The sequence below is a fragment of the Ovis aries genome, chromosome 3 (genome assembly GCF_016772045.2).
Source record: "Ovis aries strain OAR_USU_Benz2616 breed Rambouillet chromosome 3, ARS-UI_Ramb_v3.0, whole genome shotgun sequence".
Classification (NCBI taxonomy): Eukaryota; Metazoa; Chordata; class Mammalia; order Artiodactyla; family Bovidae; genus Ovis; species Ovis aries.
The window spans coordinates 97489244-97513196 of record NC_056056.1 but is presented as its reverse complement, the minus strand read 5'-3'; the positions used below and the strand labels follow the sequence as shown (position 1 = coordinate 97513196).

Here is a 23953-nt window from a genome sequence, read left to right as displayed (position 1 = left end):
ACTTGATCGACATAATTTAGTAGCCCATGCCTTTTCCTATGGAGACTCATACTTTTAAAAAGCACATTTCCTTATCTCTTTTAATCATCTTTCTCCTCAGAAAATAAAAAACCTTCTAGTTGCTAATGTGAGGAAAAATGGAAATTTGAGACCTGGCATAGTATTCTTAAAATGACTAGTCAATAAAGGAAATGTTTCTATATTTAAAATGATAATGCTTTCCATCTCAGAAGGTAAATATATAGTTTAGGAAACCATCCCAGCCATTTTTGTAAAGTCATGGTCCTGATTTCTAAATCACACCTGGAGAAGAATCATAGAGATTTCCAGTCTCAGGGCCTTCACTGGAGAGCAGAGAGGGAGCTGAACAGCTGATTTTTCTCTCCATCCCGAAGCCTGTTTCATATTTACTCAGCAAAACTGCTCTGGAATTCACATAAATAAATAAATAAATACAGAAGTTCAAGAGACAGAAGAAAACGTTCACTAGGCACAGACCCCAGACTAGAGATCAAGCAGGGAGTATCAATTCTCACCTGTGCAAACGCATAACCTCTCCCAGGTGGAATTCTATCCCCGGTTCTGAATCGTGCTATCCAGCCCCCAAATTACCGTGATGGACAAATGCATTTTCCAAATCAGAATAAGGTATGTACTTAAGTATGGAGGAACCACCCAAGCTTTAGGGAAAGGACTTAGGAAAGTCTGGATAAGGTGCCTGGCAGGAATGGCAGAGATCTTTTTTCATCTGTTTATTCTTCATTACCTTCCATTTCCTGGGATGTCTTATGATCTCCTGCAGAGGGCAACTAGGAAGTCACTGTGGAGGTAACGACACTTTCAACCTGAAAGGGTATTTCTTCTAAGGAGCTCTGGACGTAATTTATTTCAGTTCTTCTTGGAAGTCGAATAGCATTAACGCCTATGAATAAAGAGATACATTGTTGATGGAAGGGGTGATAGTTTACACCTAAATCACCCACGGCAGGTCCTTCAATTTTATTTCGGTTGCTTTATCCATATACACAGAGAGTTTCCCCTGAAAATATTCCGAGGTAGAAAGCTCAAATGTCATTTAAAGCCCAGAGTGGCTGTTCTTGCCAAGGGATGAGTAGGAGGGTGAGGAGGGAGAATCAGAGGCAACCAGACATGGAGCTGCAGGGCACAAAACTGGGTCACTCAGATCTCCTCTAATGTAGACGAATGCCACTGAGTGCTGGCCGACTTTTACTCCACTTTCTTCCAAAGATGAGAGCATGGCATCATTACCCAAATTGCCTCAGACCTTCCCTTTCCTGAAACACAGGCTGAACCAGAGTTTCTTTCCATCAAGGTGAACGACGGGAAGAGGCAGGTTCATAACTCAATTGCTTCAGGAAACATTCAGTGCAGAACGTAGTTTTTCTTTGGACAAGGCTTTGGAACATTACCGTTATGGTCTTTTAGAAAAAAAAAAAATACATTTTTGTTTCTTTCCTCATCGAAATTTGGTCTGTGATATTTCAATACTTAATCATGTCTCTTTTGTTTATCATTTCAGTTGGTCATGAAAAGTTCTGTCAGCCGTTAGAAAGATGAATTAATAATAAATAAATCCCTATGTTCTCAGATTTCCTAGTGTCATCAGGACACGTCATGATGTACATGATTTGTCAGAATTGGTATGAAGTTCGTGACCACAGACATCTCCATAGAGGATCCTCCCCCAGAAAAACTGTCTCCGTGGGGGCTTGAACTCAGAAAAAGCTATCACCTCTGTTGTACTGAATGAGTTTCTAATAAATCTGCAATATAGAAAAGTATGTGGGGAATGAGAGGAAAGAAAGGGAGAGTGGGTGCCGGCCTCTGAGGTTGGAATCTGGCTTACGGCGTGTGTGTAGAGTTAGCGCACCCTGGCATGGTCCATCTCAAGGGTTCATTAATAAATAAGTCTGAGAGAATCTGTCCAATAAACACCTCTCAAATTAAGAATTTTTGCACAATAGATCATGTCAGCTTCAGAGGGTGGGTCTCTATGACACTACCATAACTAACTATAAAGAGAAAATTTTAGAAAGTCTTGTGGATGTCAAAGCTACATCATGTGAAATATATAGAAATCGAGAGTTGCTGTATTTCCTGAGGCTAGTAGTGCCCATTACCACAATATTCTACTTAGAATAGGTCCATCTCGCCTGGCTGACCATGTCACTGCAGCTTGGCGGGGTGCTCCTCTCCCAGGATAACCGCTGGACAGGCCCCCGCCACCTTGGCTTTCTTCATTTGCCCAACTCCAAGGAAGGAATTCTCTCTGACCTTGGGGTTGAAATATCAAGCCGAACCTCTTGGAATTTATCATTAGCCTGGCATCTGCACTCAGCAATAGAGCCTCTGAATTCAAAACAGGACTGTTTCCTGGCTCAGAACTTCAGTTCCAAATTCCTTGGGCTCAAAAACTGATGGGAAAACAGATCTTCAGCATTCTTCTGATTTAAAAATCATTCAAACTGACAACAGATAAGAAATTGACAAGGAGATGCGAAAGCCTTCATTTACATAGCTGTCTCTTTCTTCCTTCTACACAGTGAAGAACAGAGCATCCTTAACCTTGGTTTTCGCACTTCTCTCAGTTTAAAGCACAGCCCATAACATTAATTAAAGTGTGTGTGTGTGAGCTGGAGGGTAAAAGTTATATTTCATATGCTGTGCCACATGGCATTCTAGAAGAACTGTACAATTTTTAGGTGTGCTTTTTTTTCCCCTCAACTTGCTATGTATGCAGCCCTGCTTGCTCTTCAGCCTAGCCTCATGCAGAAACTCCACAGGAGCAACCTACAAATGGATGCAGTGGGTAGAAGAGATGCTGAGGCATTGGTGGCTTAAGCATGGATAGATGGAGGTAAGTTTCTGGCTGAAGAATGCAGGTGCTGGGCAGGGCATCTGAGGTTACCTACTACCACCCTTTTGCTTCACAGATAAATCCTGCAGAAGGTGGGTTCAATGACTAGCAAAGGGTAACCCCAAGTATTTCTTATGATTTCAAGTCTTTCCACTCCACCAGGACCATTAGCCTCTTTGAGATACAGATGTAAGTTAGATCTCTTACGGGGGGAAGTCATCTGCTTATCTACACTTCCTAGTGTTTGCATATCAACTCAGGAGTGTCACAGAGCCCCTGGAGTTTACCTCTGGATGTTACTGGGCCCATGGTTCTTGAGTTAAGAACTAACATACCCAAGGAAGCAAGTTTCCTAAGCAGAAAACACTACTTTCAAAACTTATCTCTTCTAGAACAGAAACTAGAGTTAATGATGCAATCTATAAAATTCAGGGGGAAAGAAATTACAATTGAATTAAGCCCTAATCAATATTTCCATACTTCTAGCGTGTGTTAAAAAAAATGCCTAAGAGAAATTTAAACCTACATGTATTTTACTAGCTATCTCACATATGGACCTGGAATATCGTTTCTCCTAATATGGAGATGGCTCAGCAGTATTTAAATGATTCCTTATTCCAAGTTATATAAATATGCACCAGATGTATCTTTTGTAAATGTTATGTTTTTCAACTTCTCAGCATTTGCAAGTAGTTGAAAGCTATGTCAGGCATGCTTTAATGGGGCATAAAAGTGCATTGTATTCAAAGAGATGGCACAGCTCTGTAATAGGTGAAAATACAAATGTTGTCAATGGATACATTCTCATTTTATTGATTTACACTGCATAATAGCATGCCCTGTAATCTCCTTTCCATGCAAGTTCTTCACCAATTGAAATATAACTAGATATTTAAAAATCATGCGTACATTAATGGATTCTCTAGATGACAGAAAATTCAAAACACAGAATTTTATGTATGACTAGAAGGCAGCTCAGAGATCAACTAAATCCCATCCCCTGATTTAATAGATGAGAAGCTGAGACCAGAAGGGTGACATGCGGCAACCACATCACTAACCTACTTGTGGCTTCATGCATGAATTTCTATACTCTTAAATATATGGAACCTTACTGAACTCTTTATACAATCTGCCTCTCGACTACCTAAACAAAAAATAGAAGGAACAGTAAAACATATATCACTTATTGATTTCCTGTGACTTACTGGGAAGAAGCAGACGTGATCTATATGCCGCAAACTGTCAAATATTCTTATGGGAAGTAAATACAGGATATGAGTGCCAAGTGCTAGGATTAAAAATTGTCAAAGAATATCATAACACTATTCCTCCAATATAAAATTCTAATGGACTCAAGATTAGCTTTTTTTTTACTTTTAAAACAAAAGATACCATAGTGAATTCTTTTCAGAACATTTTATTGGAGGTTAAATATATCAAAAATGTTAAAGAAATACATTGAAGGCATATGTAATTGGCTGTCCATCTTGAAAAGAGTGCTTTTTTAAATAAATTAAAAAAATAAAAGTTAACACAGATAGATCCTTATTGTAAAACTCTTTTAAAATTATTTTCCTCTCTCTTTGCTGGGGAGAAAGCAAACCCTATCTCTTGTCATTTATGTGACTTCCTCACATCTCTAAGCAGAGTGAGCATTTGAGGGTGGGCACAAGTATATGCTGACTTCACCTGGCTCATTTTCCCCAAATTAGTTTCCTCTGTCACATATTTTTATAAACTGCTTTTAATTCTTCCTTGGAATGAGGCAGCATATTAATTAACTAATAACTAATTAATTATTGGGTGAAAGTCATTTTCCAAAAGCCAAGTAACCTTTTCACTTTGACCTTTACAAATAACATTTCGCCCTTTGGGGACCAGTGGCAGCAAGGAAGATTTCATTTAGAATGAAATCATTACGGAGGTTTTTTCAGCGTTGGTGTCTTGGTCTCTCGTGGAGCACTGGTGTTTCTCAGGGCTCCACAGCCGACTCTCGGGCCCCAAACGAAACCCCATCTTTTCCCTCTCGCTGGGAATCAGGCTTGCACATTCTGCTCCGTGGCCCAGATTCAAGGCACTCCCCGAGGGGCACACAGTCCAGCCTCGCTGATTGATCCCTGGGTTGCCTAGAAAAGCTCCATTGTCTCTGAATAATGCTGGGACCAGTGAGAAGGTTAAAGACAGTGGCTCTGCCTGTGGCTGCAAGGCATCCACATGCTCCCTAGGAGGGTGTTTGCGAGCAGAGCACAGAGAGGAGCGGAACCAACCCACCGGCTCCTCCATCAGCCTGGAAGCAGAGCCGCCTAGAGACGGTGCTTCTCATCCGCAGGTCAGCCTCCTCCCCTGGGTGCCCGGATACAGAGCAACAGACACACCACTCTTGTCTATTCAGCACAAGGTTTATAGACACACACTTATGCACCTTCTGAGGCCCTTTACCTTGGTATACCTCAAGATAAATGGAGCATCCAACCTAAATTCTAATACTCATTTCTGCTTAATCCACGGAGCCTTGTGGAGCCTTATTCTGCTCTCATGATCATGGAGGGCTGGGAGACGGCTGGCTGGTACTGGTGCACACAGAAGTCGTCAGCATCCTGATTGTGATGCGAGACTCTTGGGGGTGCTGCAGTCACAGTTGTCACAGGGCTGCTTTGCAAGCACAGAGATGGCCCTAAAGGGGGGGACAGCTGGGGATCTTCAAAAAGGGGAGAAAGCAGCAGGGTCCCAGAATTTGCAAAGCAGTACAGCAGCGCTGGTAAAAGCACACTGTCTCCAAGACAGGTGACTGAAGTTCAGATCTGGGTACCACCACTTGGGACATTCAGCAGGTGACTCAGCCCCTGGAAGCCTCAGTTGGCTCACCTGTCAAACTGGGATACACGATGCACTTCATGGGGTGTTTAACAAGGACAACGCACACAAGATGCGTGTTTCAATACCTTGGTACATGGTAAGCCCATAGTAAAATGTGGTCATTATTATTACTACTGCTGTTGTTGTCATGGAAATTCTCTTTTGAGTCTTTATGCTTAAAAATGAGAAAAGATTTGACTTTCCTCTCATCTTCCCTAACTCAGAGATTGAGCACATGCTGCTGAATCCTGGTGGACCATCCACCCTCCAGGCCATGCAGAGGAGTTCAAAATGGAAAAGAGGGAAGACGGTGCCCAAGGCCTGGGTTAGAATCCATCATCTCCCATCAGCAGTGGCTCTGAAAGCATGGGCACCTTGCCTCCATGACAAAGTCCAGGCCACAGGTGGCAAGAATATTTTCAGAGGGAGTCAGAGGGACATCTCAGAAGTGGTCACTCTCCATGGCCCAGTAACAGGGGAGAACAATGACATTCCTACTGCTGTCTCAGTTCCCTGAGGACTAGAGGGGAAAACCCCATCACCCTTGAAGTGATGGCAGCAAGGGGTCTGTCAGGTTGGGTGTTGGGGAGTCTGTACTCTAAAATCTCACCCCACTTCAGTGGGCTCCACAAAGACCACGTCCACCCACCAATGGACAGCCAACAAGGGATCCTTCCCAGCATCACCTGCCCACTGCCACCCCGACACTCCTAGGTTCCTCCAGTGCCCAGGGAAGCCAACTCAATGCTTTCCCAACCCCTACTATGTACCTATCACATCTTTAAAGCATAAGGCTTGGTAAAAGAAAATTTAAAAATAGACAACTCTATATCTGATGCTTAATGCAAGTATCCCTTAGGAAAATCTATATGAAAGTTTTTTACCCCTCTTAGAAAAACCAGTTTAACTGCTAACCAATGCTATTGAATTTACTGAGACTGCAAGCTAGAAGTAGTTCGTGGACATAGCCCAAGCTGGTCCAGCATTGCTGCTAAGACCCAGAGGGCAGAGAGCGTGTGGGAAACTGGGCCCAGTTTCCTATGAACATGAGGAACTTGCCTTACTCATACTACAAGGGGTCCCCCGCTCTCACCACACACACACACACACACACACACACACACACACACACGTGAGAGCTAGGTCTGGTGGGTTGATTCTGTTTCATAGACAGGGGTAAGCTCTGTGCAGCCTGAGGAAGGTTAAAAAACAAAAAGGAGAATTTGTGTTGCTGCATTTATGTTTTGTTGTCCACTGATTTTGCTTCTAGGGCAGTCCACCACACTGGGCCTAGTACCTCACAAATGAGACCTTTCCATCCAGCGAATATAATGGTGGCTAATGTATCCAACTAACCAAAGTCAGAGTTTCACAACAGCACTATTTTCAAGACGCTTTTATATTTATTAGAAAGGGTGTTTATTTTTTAATCGCGTCAAAACTCTTTGGACGTCTTGGGGTTTTTTTTTTTTTTCCTTTTCCTTTCTTTAAGGACCCTGCATTTTGGGTTAAGGGCAGTAAATAGTAGCCAGTCCTGATTGGCCAACAGCTGTTTCTTTATGGGAACCTTACTTGCCAAGTAGCTGGACAGCGATACTCGCTTGGTATTCATGGGAAGTACTTGCCGAACAATAATGACAATAATTGCCTCTGATTCTTGTGTTTACAACACTGCCAAAGTATCATTAGGGCCTTATTTATAGATAATAATGCTTATTAATCACAAGTATTTGAATTTTGGAATGTATTAGATTAATATTCTTTTGTACCTCAGTTCTGTACTAATGCTGTGAAAGGCATTTACTGAATGCAACTCGTTGGGAATGCTTATTTTGAGCTGCAAAATAGTGTGTGTAATTTGCAGGTGAAAGATAAAGAAATTACATGGCTACCTCTCAGCAGCCTGCACCGTGATCAATGGCCAATGTGGAGAATTAGGCTCTGGCTCTAAAACGAGAAAAGAACGCAGCAAAATAGCCATCCCTAGAGGTATTATTTCCCCAAAAAATCTTGTAAATTCTTACGACAGGAGAACTTCCTAATAATAAGTCTATTATCTTGTTTTGCCATAAATCTTTGGTGGATGGCATCATTTTATTGAAAGGGGTCTGGGGTAAAGACTAATTAGTGATTCTGCAACAATTCCACGTTGTGTGAGTTTTGGGAGGCTCAAGGGGGAAAAAAAGGGGTAGGATGACTAGTAACTGGAAACAGCACAAGTACGCCTTGGGTTTAACTTTCCAGTTGCTACATCTCCTTCACTTATTCATTAAATTTTTCTAGATGCTTAATTTTTGTGCAAGCAAACACTAACCCTCTATTTCCTTATCTTTATGTGCATCTAGAAATAGGAACCATGAAAAATTTCAAAAGATCATCACACTTTTTCTAGGATTAACATTAATAAACAATTTCAGTTTGTGTAATAAAACAACTTTACAAAATATGAAGTATTACTTGCCCATAGTTTTCACCTAGCCACTTCATCCTGATGTTATAGCAAATGCGAAATCAGCAATATTTTTTTTTTCCACCTAGCACACATGATTTGTTCTTGGAGTAGCTTTATGTGTTAGAATAATAATACTTCAGTAGTTTAATTGGATGAATGCAAACAAAAACTAGTTCCATAATTTTCCAGTAACTTTTGAGAAAGAAAGCAAAGTTTATGAATACAAATTCTAGGTGCTATTTTTAAAATAATACTTGCCGCTAGAAATCTTTTTAAACATTGCCTATCATTAAGATTTACTAATGTTCTTTAAGCTGAACCCAAATCATGCTCAGCCTTATCCTACTTTACCAAAGACTACTTTAAAATAGTCTATGGGCCTAATTACCACCTACAATGTGTAATATTGTCCTGCCATATTTTAGTCCCTCACATAAGGGTAAAGAAACTGCACCTTTGAATTAAAATTACACTGAGAAAATTGTCCTCCCTACAAGACCCTTGAAAATGTGTTCAGCACATGTTTCCAAGTCCAAGCATACAGGATTCTAATTCATTAAATGTATAAAGCTAACGTTTTAATCCACTGCTAAATGTAAATAACTTCAGCAATCCCAGTTGGGCTATTTAACATTAATTTAATGTATTTTATAATACATGTGTGTGTCTCCTCTCATGGGGCTAAGTAGAAAGGTGAACAATTATCTAATAACTTCCATCAATGCACTCCACCAAACCTGGTAAGTCAGGCCCCTCCTCTCTTTTTATTTATCTAGTAACTATCTCACCTTGAGGTCCATTCAGGTGTGTGTTCTATCACTCCTAATCAGTACCATGAAGAATCAGGCAAGACCTTCTAGAATCTGTTGCTAGCTTACAAATTTAATCACTATAGATAGCCAGTCTAGACTGTTCAAATTTCACTCTCTCTTCTTTCTTTCTTTTTTTTTTTAATAGCTAGGCAGAAGGGTGTGTAGCAATGCCTGAATTCTCCAAATAATTAGTTAAATTCTCTCACTTAGTTTGCCTTTGGTAGACATTGCCTAGTTCTCTCTTTAAAAGATGAGAGCAGCTGGATGAGGAAAGAGAATAAGGTTTCGAGAAAGCATAGATGCACCTCACTTCAATGTGAGTCACTGATGGTGCCTAAATAGTGAGGCTGAGTACCTGAACCCCTGCCCCAGAGGTCCCTGAGAACCTCAAAAGCAGACCCACCCAACTGCTCACAGACTTAAAAAAAAAAAAAAGCAAAGTAGGGGAGAGGGAAAGGAAAGGCAGAGAGGGAGGGAGGAAGAAAATGGCTAGTCCATGAAGCTGGAGTTTAAATGTGAGACTATTAAGAAAATAATTCACTTCGAAAACTGCTTTCACAGAATAAGTTGGTCTCCACCAATATCCGAGCAGTTCTCTAAGAGCCTGGTTGGCTATGAAACTTGATATCTGTCAACATTTTATAGTTGCCCTGAGTTAATAAGCTATTTTCCTTCTTTGCTGTAACTGACAAATTTTTTAAAAATTGCATCTTAGATGCCTACCTTCTGGGGAGTTGTATTTGCTATATTATAGTTCTGTCTGCTTTCCGGTCACAGAACACCAAAGTATTTATTCTTACAAATCTTTCTACATGTGTAACTTGAGCTTACTAAAACAGTCCTTTACTCACTTCATTAATTAAATCAACAGAAAAGATGCTTTTACACTTTTGGAGTGAATGACTCTTTATCCAAATTTTTGAATACACATTGTTCAATTTTAGATCATTATATAGCATGTGTCTTTTCCTACCCAACCACACTATCAGGTAGAAATCTTTCTAAAGTAAAAGCCTAACTTATGCTTACAGTTGATTTAAAACCCCATCTGGAGTAAAATTCTTTTACTTTTTTCAAGAATATTCTTTTTAATTTTTTTTTTCATTTATGGCATTTCCATCATTTTAACTTCAAATTTTTAACAGATTAAAAAACAAACTTCAAAATAGCACTTGGGCTAAACTGATTTTTATTTTCACAAGTACATCACTAATATTTAGATACCAAGGATGAGGTATCAATCTTTGAAATACTCTGAAATAAACAAGCAATAAATTACATGTGGGAATAAATGCCATCATAAACACCATATATATATTTTCAGTAAAGAAATACACATTTACATAAACATAGAAAAGCTGATAAAATAATTTGTAATATCAGTAAAAATAACTCACACGAGAGAGCTCCTTCTATCACGGTCTTCAAGAAAATTTCAAAACTTTATCATTCTGATTCTTTTTATCAGTGAGAATAAATAACTCTTCAACCCTAACATTAATGTATAATGTTTCTTTACATTTGCTCAGTGTGAAGGAGCCCTTGGAGTCTTGCCAATGTATTCATTTTAATTTAAAAAAAGTCTTTGAAAATACAAAAATTCAAAACAATATCTAAAAAGAAGCAAATAAGTAACATGCCATCCCACATTACACAAATCATCTCAAGGATAAATATGTGCCTCCAACTTGCTTTCTCATTTCGAATTATCACTAGACTAGTGAATGTCTTTTAATGATAGAAAGGTCTACAGAATTAAACTACTTTAAAAATGTTTTCTTTACAACAGAATGAAAAATAAAACTAATGCTCTTTTTCACTGTGTGCCGAATTTAATTTTTGTCATAAGACAATAGCATTTCATTTGCAGGGAAAAAAGATGAAAAGTCCCTGAATTTAGATAGAATGTTTATATTTAAATTCTTAAGTATGATGCCTCTTTTATTTATGTAAAATGAGTTGTTTGTAGTATTTTTAAAGGGGCATGCTGAAAATATTAATATAGTCCATGGATTTTTTTCTACTGACTCTTATGGTGTCATCTAGGGCTGGCACAATTCAGATTTCAAAAGAAATTTTAAATTTGTTTTCAATAGGGAAAAGATTTACTCTTTTATTTTAGGACTATCTGTGATAGAATGTATTGTTAATCATAGAAGTTTGGTATATTACACATGGGCATGTTATATGCAAATGTATTCAGTTGGGGTATGTATATATTTTGTTATGTTATGTACATAAACATCTACCCTCGTGCATATGTATATTTACATCATGTATAAATATGTGTATATTACCAAAGGGTCTTATACTGAAGGGGAGGAGGAGCTTTCAGGGGACTGCCATACAATATTTTAGTTAACTGTTCACTGAGGCTGTTTTCTATGAGAGTAATTAGGTTTCCTTTTTTCACAGTCCCCAAGGTGGGTGTTTATAGACATGGTTTAGTTATTACTGTTTTCCAAAAGGCTAGTTTTTTAATCTTACATCTACATATGCTTTAAATAAATTAGTGGTTGCCCACCCCCTACCTTGTCCTTCTCTTAGGAAGGCCTATGGACAAACATCTTGATAAATAATTCAAAGAAAAGCTAAACTTTGATTCCAAAAACCAAAGTTCATCTAGTTAAACACTGACATTTTACTATTAACATTCTTTACTAAAATTTAGCTGTCTATACAATATCTTACAAAAAGGAGTGACAAATAGTATGATGATACTGGTAGGTGAGGGTCTTTAGAGGTAACTGTGTGCAAATTTTACTTAGGGACTTTCTCCAGAACAGGAGGTCTTACAAGAATTGCCGCTGAGCGTTAAACCACCTAGTGTCCACCTAAATCCAAGAAACAAAAAATATATACCACCAGTATTTCCAAATTATTGAAAATCCTTAGATGCAAACATTAGGACAAAAAGAGGACACTAAAAGTATTTATAAAGTTTATTTTTTAGGATCCTCTGAAAGTCATGTTATCAAAAATACAGTCGGGCAATTGGGTTCATATTCTCAATGACGGAGAGAAATATTTAGCCTTTTTTTGAATTCTCCCTGCCTTGTGTTCTCCCTTGAGAGTTGAACAATCTGGGTAGGGCTGGTTAACGTCCTAAGTAGGAGGAATTTCACTTGGCCCAAGTTTTCTTCTATTAGTCTGCTTTTCTCTTTTCTAATAGGAGATAACTGACAGCCCTGTTTTGTATGAAATTATGGAAATCAGAGACTGGAGGAAGGGGGAGTCGTTATTTCAGAACTGAAAAGGTGTGTGTGTCTTCACTCACCCAGAAAAAAAAAAAATTCCCATCACTAGAAAGGAGCCAGCAAACTGGCCGGCTTAAAAAGTGATTTTTCAACTGATTCCTACTTCTACTCTATGCTTCCAAACATAAAAACAACCTCCACGCAAGCCCTCTTCAAGGCCAAGACCCGAGAGGAAGCAGATACCCAAGCCCCTGAAATCCAGTCTCAAGGGCAAGCGGGAGCCTGGGAAAGATCTCGGCCGCAGTTCTCAGCGAACACTGTCCCTTTTGGGCTCCCCCGGCTCACATGAGTCCGGGGATCCCTGAACATCCCGGGACCCCAAGAGAGATCTCTCGGGTCTCAGAAGGGATGAAGGCGAGGATTAAGACACCTGTATGGGGGCGGGGGAGCTCTAGGTGGCAGATTTACATCTCCAGGCTGCACTGGCGCATTCCTCACCACCTCCTGCCCTGCCCTGCCCTGCCCTGCGCGCGCACCGCACGCCCACGCACGCCGCCCGCGCACACGCACACCCCGCAAGCGCGCACACGCGCGTACACACCCCCAACGGACACATCGCGCGCGCGCGCGCACACACACACACACACACACACCGATCACGCATGCGGCACGCACACCTACTGACCCGGACACACACTCCGCACGAGCGCACACACCCCCAACGCGCACACACAGACACACACACTGCACACATCCCCGACACACACACCGATCACGCACGCCGCACCCACACATACAGACCCTGACACACATACCCGGACACACACCCCGCACGCGCACACACGGGCGCACACACATACCGATCACGCACACCGCACTCACACACACACACACATACCGATCCCTCACGCGCACGCACACCCGCCCACACGCCACTCCGAGCCGCTCTCCTTCGTAAGCAGGGGCCCCGGTGCCGGGCACTGCCGCGCGAGGGTACAGCGATGCTCTCTGGCCTCCGGAGCCAGCGGGCCGGGAACAAGGCGCTGGGCCGCGGGTTCCAGGGGGGGGGTTGCCAGGCGCGGACCGTAAAGGGGCCGGGAGCCGGGCGGAAGGGCTAGGGAAGAGTGACCGGGCGCGCCCCTCGTCGTCCTCCTGCGGTCTCCCGCTCGGCCGCCGCCGGGCCGGGCGCGGCCGTGGGCAGCGCGTGAACCCCACGCGGCCGGGCCTCCCGGGCTCGCCCGGCGCCGGCCTGCAGGGGGCGCCGCTCGCGGGGCCTTGGCCTCGGGCGCGGAGGAGGGGCCGGGTGGCAGGCGCCGAAGCAGGCTCGGCTCCGCGTCCGCGGAAGGCGCGCGGAGCCGGGAGGCTGATGCTCGCCCACGGGCTGGTGACGGCGCTCTCACGCTTGTCACCGCCTAGCTCGCTCTCGGTGTCCCGCAGCAGGAGAGGGCATGGGCGCTGCCCGAGAGCCCGCCTCCGCCCCGGTGGGCTCCACCTGCCTGCTCGGAGCTCGGGATGGGAAAGGGAGCTCGTCTCTCCGGCGTGGCCGCGCGGGGGCTTCGGAAAGTTTTCTACCACACGGGGGACGGAGGCTGAAGAAACGCGAGCCTGCTGCCAGGCTGGGACACCCCGAAAGCACCAGAAGCGTCGCCAGCCAGCAGCACCCCCGGCGTCCCCGGCAGTCTCCCCCTTCCCTGGCCCGGCGGGCCCTGGACCGGGAGCCGGAGAAAACTGGCAGTCCCGCCGACCGCCTGGTGGGCTCCGCGCCGCGACCCGCGGGAAACGCGCGCCCTGCGGTGTCGCTGGAGATGGACGGCGGGGTCTCGATCCCAGAGGAACGGAGCCGCGTCCTCGCAGAGCACCGGCAGGGTGGTCGGGGGGAGTTCCAGGGCCCCTGCAGATGTTCCAGGGGGGCGCCCGGGCCGAGAGTGCCTTCGGAGCGGAACCTCGAACTCCAGGGGTGCCCACGTCCCTTTCTCACTCCAGACGTTCAGCTGAGCTCGGGGTGAGGACTGTCCCCCGTCCCGATCCGGACCCAGCAGCCAAGGCCAGAGGTGTGCAGATTTTTTTTAAGACCCACCCACATCTTATAAATGTGAGATTGTTATCAGGCAGCCCAGATTACTTAAAGCGTACCATTTCTCCGCGATCCAATTTTATTAGGATTTACTCTCATTTGTGCTGGGCTTCTCTGGGGAAATAATGCTTTGATTAATGTAATCCTGGCCCAGGATCCGCCACATGCCCCTCGCCCCTCTCCCAGGAGAAAGGGCCTGTTTGACAAACAATAACAGAGCAGCAACTCTTGCAATCTGGCCCACACCTTTGGGGGCGGCTAGGAAGAAGGTAACACGCGATCCCACGCCGTTTGCTAAATGCAAGGGTGAGAGGAGGGAGTCTGCGAGGGGCGAACTTTCCAGTCGCAAAGCCCTGGGGCTCCGAGGCGCGGGGGCTCCTGGAGAGGTACCCTCGGTGGCTGCGCGCCTGGATCCTGTGTGCGCCCGCCCTCCGCTCGCTCCGGCCGTCTGCCTCTTTGTCCCCAGCCACAGGCCTCGGCGACCGCGGAATCTGCGCGCTCCGCGTGGGCAGCCCCCGGACCCAGGGTGCGTCCACAGCGTCCAAGCGCGGCCCCCAAGCACTTCGAGAGCAGATCTTAGGGGAGAACCAGGCGCCGACCCGAGGCGCCCCGCCGCTGCCAGAAACCTGGAACCTGGGGCCGAGCCTCAGCGGCTCCCCTCCTTTCTAGACGCCCGCACCCCTCCGGCCATGCACACACGCACACAATGCGAATGCGCGGGGACCTGCGCTCGCCGCTGCGGCTGGCCGAGGGTGGGCGCCCCCTTCCCGCTCCCCTTCCTCCGGCGCCGCCCGGCCCCCGCCCCGAAGGAGAACAGCTCAATTACGAAAGGAGCGCAGGAAGAAATCACGGGCTCCGAGGCGCCCGCCGACGCTCCTCCGGTCCCCGTCCCCAGGCGCCCGGTCCCCACCCCCACCGTCCCCAGCTCGCGGAGGGCGGGGGCGCGGCGGGGCGAGAGGTCCTACCCTGCTCCGCCAGAACAAAGCCCACCGCGGGAGCTCGCGGCCGCGCACCGAGCCGGTGACAAAGGCGGGCGGGCGGCGCCGAGCTCCACGGCCAGGCTCCGGCGGCGGCGGCGGCGGGAAGGAGGCCTCTAAGGAGATGCCCATCCCTCCCCGGGCTGCGGCAGGTCGCCGCGGTGTCCGCGGTGACCGGTTAGGGTGACTCAGCGTTTCCCTGCGCTCCATCCCGCACCCGCTCTGGTCTCCCTCCCCCCGGTGCGGCTGGACCAGCTCTTCTCCCTCCCTCCCGCTTTCTCCCCCACCCCACTCCTACCCTGCTCTTTCTCTCCGGCCCTTTTGCTTTCAATCGCCTTCCATTTTTCTTTTTCCCTGGAAAAGCAAGACTAATTCGACCTCTGAAGGCCGCTCTGGGTGTTCAGATAACAGTCTCAAAGTCCTTGAGGACAGTGTTTATGGAGACAAGGGGAGTAGTGGGTCCCTTCATTTTATTATGCAAACGATGCTCTCAATAAAATAACATGCAGTCTAAGGAAGCGGAGTTCGGCCTTGGGACCCCCACAAGCCGCTGCCCTTGCCAGAGAAGCAGCTTCGCAGGGTCGCACATCACAGCAGGGTGCGGGCAGGCATACCCTGCCGCCGGGAAGAGAGGCCCCCAAGGCGAACCTTCCTAGGGAACGCCCCAGTCTGGCTTCCTAAACCCTGCAAAGGAGTCGCTTGCCAGATCCCAGCGCTGACATCCTAGAGTGTTTCAGGTTTAGGAGACTTTAATAGTCACTGTTTTTCCAAGTGAATTTTTACTTGTTTCATTTCTGCGATGTGAATTTCAAATAAAGGGAACACAGTCTAAGCCATTTGGACAATACATGTCGTGACTTCCGGAGGTTTTCTGCACTCTGATATAATATTAAATTAAAATCTGACATCTGTCCAGCAGCACTGTGAGCTTGGGATCCTCCCCTTAGGCTCTACTGGGCAGCCAAGCTCCCTACCTTGAAATCTGGGGGGAGGAGGTGGGCCTTCAAAACTGTAAGCAGACACAAAACTTTTAACTGGGGACTAACCAGCCCCAGTTTGCATGAAGCTGCGGTGAGCAAGTTCTACAGCCAAAGACTCTTTGCCAGATATTTCAGTGCTGCAATGATATTGCTGCAAACCAAGGAGTATCTGAAGCAACAGATACTATGAGGACTGGGACTATATTCTAAAAGTGAACAAAACAGCTGACCTTTCTTGAAGACCCCCTAAGGCTGGTGGTCCAGGATAGGGAGGGAACAGGGCAGTGAAGTGGGAGTTTTCATATTCACAGGAGAGGACATGCTACAGAAGCAGCGTTTGGGGAAAATACCCAAAAGAGCAGCCTCCAGCCTGATGAGCTGTGATCTGCACTCAGCTCCTCAGACAATAGCTAAGTTCAAGTGTCAAAAAAAAATCGAATTTAAAAGAAAAAAAACCACCCAGAGGCACCCAAGTGCAAGAATTGTTTCCTAGTGTGCCACAAAGACTCATCCATCAGGGGACTACCTAGTTCCAACTCAGGAGAAGTTGTATAGGGAATTTGAGGGGTTCTGGGCCAAGGGTGTCCTCAAGAAAGAGAATTATTTCCGTTAAGGCCACAAGCTTGTGGCGGGGGTGGTGTGTGGAATCCAACCACCCCCCTGGCAAAGCTGAGTTAATATTTTGTTTTTCAAAACACAGACACAAAAACACCAAGTTGACCTTGGAATATTTTTCTAGCTAGACCTACCCACATGTTTTTGTTAATAAATCATCATCGTCACTCCAGTCCATCAGCTGGGCTCTCAGTTACCTAGCCCTTCAAATTTAAATTCTAAGAAGAACATTGTGGGGGCAGGGGTTGAAGAGGGACAGGCCAGAACAGTCCATCACGTCCTGTCAGCCACTGCTTCCCTAGCAGTTGGTAGCTTTCATTACCAGACTTGCCAGGTGCATGAATGCAGCTACCGTGGGCAAACTGTGGGAAATGGGCTGTTTTTAAAGCATATACTCGACTGCCAACTTTTCATGCCTTCTTAACTTAGGTCCCACAATCTGAGATAGTCTGTAGTTTAAAGCTTTCCTATAGGCATCAGAAGTAAAGCTGCTGCTTTAGGGTGAGAGAGCGCAAGTGTCTGACTTGATCACTGCTCCTTCCAGCCCGTCTAAGAAAACCAAGTTCTTGCTCCTTTCCTACAGATCAGATCAGTCAGTTATCAAAGTGATACGAAGAAGAACGAGGGGGAGCCACTGGGACGCGTCCAAGAACTTAGCAAGATGGAGAAATAACTCACCCACCGCCAAGCCAGGCGACAAATGCTCGTCTCCACCCAAAAGCTACTGTTGAAGAACCCTTTCCTTTGTATACAGCACACAGTGTGGGTAGAGAGCATGTAGAACATTTTAATTTGTAAATGCTAATAGCAGTGTGCTTCTATGCTGCCACAGTATCCGAAGGAGCACTTTATTGCTCTCAAATGGGAGCAAGTGAGTAAATACCCACTTTGTATTTTGTACACTTGACCCAGGTAGTGTTCTTCATTCTCTCATTTGGCAAAAGCAATTTCACTATCCCCAACAATTAAAAGTCTATAGCTTGGCCCGGCTCTTTGGATCTTAATTCATATCCAGCTTGATTATTTTCACCTCCAAATCGTTACGGAATGTTAACACGGTCCCTATAATATGCCAGTTCTCGAATTAACTTGTTGCTTTACCCAGAATTATTATTTTCTATTTCCTTTACTTTAGATAACCTAAGAATGTAGATATCCTGAGAAACAAGCTTTTCTTTTCTTACAGCCTTTTTTAAAAAGTAACTTTGCAAAAAAGGAACGTACGTTACGCAGCAGCCAAGATAGGAATGATCCCAGATCTCATGAAAAGTGATAGCGAAAATCATACTCCAAATACGTACAGAGTTCTTAACCATTGTTTTACAAAATGCCCGGCTAAATAGAAAACCTGCCTTTTTCCTTAGTAATTTAAAAAATGCATTCAGCAGCTCAGGGCATGCAAAGTAACCTAGAGCTTTGAGGCACTGGTCTAGTGCCTGTGGATCTCCCCCCGAAGTCTTTTGTCTGAAATGTCCAGAGAGCTGAAGAAAAAGCAATGTTTGGGTTCAGATTACACGTTTCTTCCATCTTCTACTTTGTGCTATTTGCACAAACCTGCCTGTACATTTCCTGACTCTAAATGTGAGAGCTGGCGGATAAAAATCCTGGAATTAAAATCTTTTTCAAAGTGCTCCCTTGCATATGTTACTCACATAATTTCCAACCCTCCTAGATGAAATACCACTTACATCCAAACCTTGACTTTCGCAAGTTAGTTTCAAGGAAAAACTTCTGGCTGGATCCTAGCTGGCTTTGAGTCAAGTTCGAAAGAATAAGGTGTCTTTCCCCCTCCTGCAGAGCCCCCAGCCCTGGGCCCTTCCTCCAGGCTCAGTGACACACAGGTGCCGGGAGCTGCTGAACCGTGGAAACCAGCTTCTCACTTCCAGTCAGTCACTCACAGCTCCCCTTTCTGAGTCAAGCTTTCCAAATCTCCTTGGGAAAACTGTTAGTGACAAACTGACTAATTCCTCAGAACCGGGTAGCATTTGCCCTTCACTATTTTAGGAAGTTTTCCTCGAATCTTTTCATCCTTGGCCTTATCTAAAAATCTCTAAGGCGGAAACCCTGAGCTCTGTGAAAACTTTTCTGCAACTACATTAAACCGTATTGTGCTAAAAAGTTTCAAGCTCACAGTGACCTCTTACCATCGGCTATTTTGTATTTCCTTTTCCCTAACAAGCCCTTTCAAGGTTAAATTCAGAATCTTGCCATAATCAGAGGGTTGCCAAGATTTAAAGGCGCCTTTATATATCGAATGGAGTAAAAGAGACCCAGGAAGCCTGGACTAAGTCTCCAGGAGCTGGGGTTTTATTTAGAAGTCAAAGCCTGCCTCAAGTTGAAGACTGTTCAACATTTAATAGATAATACCTTTAGAATACATCTTTCTCTTCGTGACTGTTTCCCCAAAAATACAACCTGAAAGGTAACCTATGGAGTAGGTTATCGCATATCCCTAAGAATTTTGCAAAGCATTTCTGCTTTCACTGACCAACTCTGTTTTCCACACTTATATCCTCTTCACAGAAAGACATGGAGGAATAGTGTTTTAAGCCGGTTTTCCTTTCCCAGGCCATTTCACAGATGGGGCTGAGTGGGAGATGGGGAGGTCATTGTCCCCCTACTTTAAGGCCCTGTGTTATGCACTGAATTCGCTCCTGGTTGTGAATATGCATAGAAAGGTAGGGACCATTTGTGCATTTGGCAAGTTCAGCTTTTGAAAACAGCTACATTTTACAGCGTACTTGCTAAGACGAGTCAGTGCGCCCCCTGCTGACAAGTCAAGACTTCGACTCCCGAGCACTTCCAAAGTTTATTTTGTTCAGTAAACCGTGTCATATAAAATTAACAACAACCAATAAAATTAGCTTATATGTTTCAACTGTAAAAGTCCAAAACAAAATAAAGCTAGTTTTGGTGGCGCTAGAAATCTCTAGCTTGGCTTCTTCTCTTTGGCTGAGCCACGGTCCTTTTATCTAAAGCCCAGTGCACAAACATATAGCTTAATGTGGCCAGTGTTCTTCCTTTTCTTTCTCTCGCTATGGCAACCAATATGCTCTGCTCAGAAATGTTCCCCATCAAGGAAACAAATGATCTTCAGGGAGCAGCTCTATATGGCATCTGGTCCAATGGAGCACAGAGAGTTAACCTCAGTCAAAAGCGACGCTGCCAAGCACGCAAACAGGGAGTGGAAAACTGGCGATCCTTACCCCTCCCCGACTGAAACCTCTTCCTCCCTCCTGACAAACCATTTCATTGATTTGGCATCAACTGTTTCCAGAGAAATTACAAATTTCCAATTGCAAGGTGTTCTGGAGACAAAAGTGCAATCATATTCCAGATATTTGAGGCTACTACCCCACCATCACCACCACCCCAGAGGCTCGCCTTCCTCTAAAAAGAACAAAACCAAGAATCTTTTAGCATCCTCTCCAACCCATTTCACTAAAGTAAGGTGCTCACACGGGCTTGGACTTGGCCTAGCTAATTGCACCATCCAATTTTCTCTAATTATTTGCAACTAGCAAGTAACTGTACCCTTCATTTTTTACTAAAAGCCAGGGACCAGAGGCAAGGGGGTGGGGTGCAGCTGTCAAGAATAGCAAACACAGTAAACCACTATAGCTCTAGCCTCCTTTGGGAATAAAGTGTAGGGTGTCCTGGTTAGTTTTGATTGATCACCCTCTTCCTGATGGACTTTCACTACCAAATGGAAAGGCTGCAGTTTGCCGCCTGCTCGGCAGACGCGGCGATAACCAGGGGGGGCACTGATTTCCTGCCTCTTCTTCCTCCCCTGCTCCTTCTTCTCCATCTCTCTGCCCTCCCTTTGCCAAGCTCCCCCCCCCTCCTCACTCCACCCCTCTTCTCCCAGCAGGAATCCCCCACCCCAATCCCAGGCAGGCACACGTAGTTCAACACATCAGCATTAGCTACAGAAAAGGGGCTTCTTCCCCTCGAGTCCAGATTCTCTGGGAGGCGGGGGGGTAAGAAATCCAAAAGCAAGAAATATGTATAGTACTGCGTGCTTCATCATCACTTCTTTTCTGGGGCCTTCGTATTTCCCTAACAATCAACAATTAAAATTAATAGCACTCTCCTCCTCCTCCCCAGGAAAAAAAAAAAAAAGTAAAGTGCCTTGCTGTGGCGATCCCTGGAAGGAGTCCACCTTTTATGTAATATTTTCGGAGGGCTGAATTTTGAACTCTCCCCCCCCAACACAATTCCTCTTCCTTCCTTCAAAACAGCTGCCCGTGAGCTCTCTCTCCTCCCAAGCCCTGAAAATAAGCCCCAAGCCTACGAGAGCCCACCGAAAACGGAAAGGAGGGGCAGAAACGAGAACGCAGGGAAAGAAAATGAAAAACACTTACCGAGCAAACTTCCAGGATTAGATTTTAAAATAAAGGAAGAAGTTTTATTTTTAAAAAATAAATAAGGTGACTGGTGTGGGGGGGAAAGACATATTCTCAACTCCCCAGAAGCGGTACCTCCTCAGTCTTCTCTTTCCTCTGACTCCTCTAAGCTCGGCTCTCCACTCGTCTATTATTTTCACCAAAATATATGAAAATGTATGCAAATGAAAGTCAGCACTAACTGTTCTCCCCTTGTTATATACTTTGGATTTTTTTTTTCCAGACAAAACAATCACACTCGGCAGAGGGAGGGGGCGGATGGGTGGGGCTGGGGAGCGACTGGAGAACTAAGTACGCGGAGGCGGAGGACCGAGGGGACCCAGCTCGCAACAGAAGTGCATTTCTGATTTCGAGGAGCACGACGTTTTGGGGGGCTTCCCGTACGCGCACACACCCTCCTTGAAAAGAAAGAAAGTGGATGTGTTTGCAGAGGCGCTCTCCCGTTTCATCAGGCCACCTGAGACTGCTTTTGAAAGCGTGTACTGTGAAATTCATAGCGGTAATTTAGACAAAATCCTCACTGTATATTAATGAAAGGGGCCCCATGGCTCTGTTCCTACCCTCCCCATTCAGTGTAAACAAAACCACGAGACTCTCTCGGTTTTTGAGTCGGATCCAAGCAAAATCGGCAGGAAAGGAAAACACGGGGAGCTGGCACCGACTATTCAAACGCCTGCACCTGGAGATCTCAGATTTATTGAATGAAATCTGTGTTCCATCTTCCATATATACACACACGCATACATACATAGGAAAGGGAACCTTAAGGGGACGCGGAGGTAAAAATCCGTTCTGTCTGGGGTTTGGCTACCGCTGCCCTTCAGGTCTATACCTTCGCAATAATGGAGCCACTAAAACCCACCTAGGAGGGCATCTCTCCCCCTGCACACAGGAGAGGGACCACATCACACACAAGTGCTCCGCGCCCACCATTCATCACGAGACCTCGCAAGGGCTTCAAGGCTGCGGCTAAGCTGGGGAGCTCCGGACCTAACCAAGCAGCCCCCCCAAAAACTGACTGCGCGCGGCAGAGGAATTATTCGCCGGAGAAGGGCAGCCCCCAGCAGCCCGGCGGCTCCGCGTCTGCGTCCAGGGCGGCCGGGTGCGGGGTGCACGCGCACGCACCCTCATTAGGGACGATGTATTTATTGAATGTCCGAGTCGGGTTAGTTCACTGGAAATCCCCGAGGAGGGTTCAATTTGCCCTTGTTTTCGTTGCCACTTTCTCTTTTTTCTTGGTTCGCTGAGGCTCCTCTGTGCAGCGTTTCCGCTCGGCCGCGTCCCCCACCCCCGCTCCTCCCGCCCACCCCGCGCGCTCCCCCCTCCCGGCCCCCTTAACTCTTTCCGCCGGGCTAGGCTGCGATCGCGCTCCCCGCCGCCAGCCCCAGCCGCGCCGCAGACCATCCGAGGCCGGAGAGACAGAGAAAGCCCCCACCGTGCCTAAGAATAGTGAGCCCAGGCGAAATACCACTAACAGCCACCGCACCGAAATAAAGAAACACACACCGCACCCGCACCCGATGTGAGCCGTGGAGGGCGCGGCTGGCGGCCGGCTCCCCTAGGCCGCTCCCGCTGCGGCAGGCTTCCCGACGCCTCGGGGCGGGGGTGGGGGGGACACACTTACGGTGTGTCTAGGGGGGAAGGTAGGCCGATCTCTCCGCCGCCCGTGGGCACCCCCGACTCGCAAGGGCACGCGCGCTCCTCGCAGGAATCCCGGCGGAGGGGCGGGGGAGGAGAGGCGGGGGTGGGGAGCGCGCGGCGGGCTGCGGTCCGTCTCGCACGCGCGGGCCCCGCGCCGGTCCCGGGCTGCCGGTCTCCCAGGCGATGGCATCCGAGACCTTAAACAAAGGGGGCCGCCGCCGCCGGCGCGAAGCGGCTGCGGAAAGTCGCGGTGGCTGATTTCCAAGGAGCGTGGCTGCTACCCGGTCTTTCGGCGCCGCGAGCTCCCTCTTCCCACCCCCGCCTCGGTAGGGACGGGGGACGGCCAGGGAAGGGAGAAGGAAACTTTGAAACCGCTGGGGACACGGCTGCCTATAGGTATTAGCGTGAATGGCGCGTCCTTGCCGCGCGCGGTACGGATCTCCGGGATGCGATGGGGGAAGGGGAGGGCGGCATAACGCAGTTCCAGGTGGACTGTGGAGGTTGCTATTTTTCGCGATTTTTCCCTCTACGATCTCCTTCTGACTCCCTCCCTCCCCTGTTTGCCCCCCCTACCCCACCCCCGCCGTCTCTCCCCTTTCTTCCTCCTCCCCCCCCCCCCGCCTTCCCAGACCGATTGCGCTCCCCAGAGCCCAGGAGGGATGGCCAACGTCTCGGCCGGACACTAAGAGTTAAGAAGCGGCGGAGGGGGCGGCGGGGGAGGGGCGGGGAGGAGAAAGTGGCGAGCGGGAGGGAGGCGGCTTGGGGAGGGTAAGGGAGGGGGAACGACAGCTTTCCAGCTTCTACGACGCTCTGCCTAAATTAAAAAGCAACCAATCGGAACCGCCGGAAGGGGGGCCGCGCGTCCTGAGCCAGTCATTCCGGGGCTGCCAGTCACCCAGCGGGTAGCCAATCAGCGGGGGCCCCGGTGCTCGACTTCCTTGTGTTTGGGAAAGTGTGGTGGTGGGTGCGCGCTCGCGGCGGAGGGTAAACATTCGACAGTCCCTGCTCGGAGAGGGAGGGACAGAGAGAGGACTGTCAGATCGGAGCCGAACCGGCGGGCGA

General features: G+C 46.8%; 1 long non-coding RNA gene across 1 annotated transcript; it reads right to left on the bottom strand.

The window, feature by feature from the left end:
- Positions 1-308: 308 nt before the first annotated feature.
- On the bottom strand, positions 309-22154 carry LOC121819073 (uncharacterized). Its single transcript, XR_006059240.2, has 3 exons — positions 21209-22154; positions 767-922; positions 309-425 (listed from the first exon to the last, which is right to left on the bottom strand). It is a non-coding gene; the product is annotated as an uncharacterized LOC121819073 (long non-coding RNA).
- Positions 22155-23953: the final 1799 nt, after the last annotated feature.